Source organism: Austrofundulus limnaeus, unplaced genomic scaffold (assembly GCF_001266775.1).
Source record: "Austrofundulus limnaeus strain Quisiro unplaced genomic scaffold, Austrofundulus_limnaeus-1.0 Scaffold545, whole genome shotgun sequence".
In the NCBI taxonomy this organism is placed as follows: Eukaryota; Metazoa; Chordata; class Actinopteri; order Cyprinodontiformes; family Rivulidae; genus Austrofundulus; species Austrofundulus limnaeus.
This window is the reverse complement of record NW_013952947.1, coordinates 234096-235603: the sequence shown is the minus strand read 5'-3', so window position 1 is coordinate 235603 and position 1508 is coordinate 234096. Positions and strand designations below refer to the sequence as shown.

At 44.0% G+C, this 1508-nt stretch overlaps 1 protein-coding gene across 1 annotated transcript in view; it reads right to left on the bottom strand.

Annotated features, from left to right (window-relative positions):
• LOC106530676 (glutamate receptor ionotropic, delta-1) overlaps window positions 1–1508 on the bottom strand; it is a gene marked incomplete at its 3' end in the record, with an annotated part of 326888 nt that overhangs the window by 116003 nt on the left and 209377 nt on the right.

The window sequence follows — 1508 nt, the reverse complement described above, 5'->3', positions numbered from 1 at the left end:
TGTGAAGTACATAAAATCAAAAATATGAGATTATTTATTGTTATTATTAGATTTACTCCAAAGATCGGAAACATGTCGAAGCATTAACAATTTAAAACATTTCTTCTGAGCGAACCAACTTTACAAAATGAGAAGCAGGYCGAGTTTCCAGATTATTGGACTCAGAAAGAAGAAGTAAAGCTGAGGTGAGACTCTGGACAGAGCTGCTGTTTGTTTAGCTGTTAATGGCCGACTATTAAACCGGTTGCTGCAGCTTAATAATGATGGAGACACAAACTCGTGTCTGCAAGCAGCCGAAGRAATGAAAACACGTCTGCTAACACAACTCAGCATCTCCTCTTTTCTTCCTGGAGAAAAGTTGAGCAGAGAAACGTGTTTAATACCAGCAGAGATAACTGCTTTGACTGAACACATGAAGAAAATAAATACTCAAAGTTTGCAGCACTTAGCACCTAAAGTGTCTCTAAAAGTCCCCCCCCCGAAGTGGGAACTTTCAGGAGCACTTCTTCGTAACGACGTACTTCTGCTCCTCGGAGGCTCGGGAACCTGAAACTTTTATTCCTCAGTTTCATCCATTTAAGCTGATGCTCTTCTCTAAAGTGGCTTGGAAGGAGTGCAGCAGTAAAGAGACGCCGCAGCTCCTCTGAGGACGCTTCAAACAGCAGAGATGATGGCGTGAAGAAAGATCCGGCGGGAGGAAAACACAAACTGTGAGTGGCCGAGGGAATCTTTAAATGAGTTACAGGGAAATGAGAGGGGAGGAGGTGAGCTAAAGTACATTTTACTTTTTAGAGAAGTTTGTGATGAAACAGAGATTTCCAGCCTGAGACCAAACTTCAGGTGGAACTTCATCAGTTTGATGTGAACAGAAGTGACTTCCTGTCCCCCCGCCCCTCTGCAGGATACGATTACATCTGTGTAAAACTGCACCGCCTCCTAATTGTAACAATGGATGATATTTTCATTTGTGGAGTAAATGGATTTTGGTTTTCCAATTAGAGGATTTTAATAGAACTCCTGAGCTGAACGAGGCGATGGAAATGAGCCGAGCTGTCTCTGCGACCTTGTGACCAAACATCTATACAACAACTGTTTATGTTTGGCTCGTTTTTTTTCTTTACTGAGCAGATGCTCTACAGGCGTTAAAAAAAAGCTAAATTACTAGAAATGACCTAGCCTGGTAAAAACTGCCCCCTGTCCTTCACTTTGCTTCGTACGAGGGTCTGGACTCTCGGCTATAGAGAAGCGATTCTTGCTGGAGGCGTGGCCTCTGCTGAAGTTTAAAATGATTGGATCAGTTGGCCGCGATGTATGTTGCTGTGAAGGAGGCTAAGCTAGGAAGCTTACCAGAAATTGCGTGTGCTGTAAACCAGAGATTCTTAACCCATGGGCCGCGAGCGCCACCTTGAGGGCCTCAAAAGAACCACAGAGGGCCGTGGGACCGCATTGATTTTGAATAAGGAGCAATACACTTTCTCACCACTAGTAGCAGTAGTGCGCCACTCAGA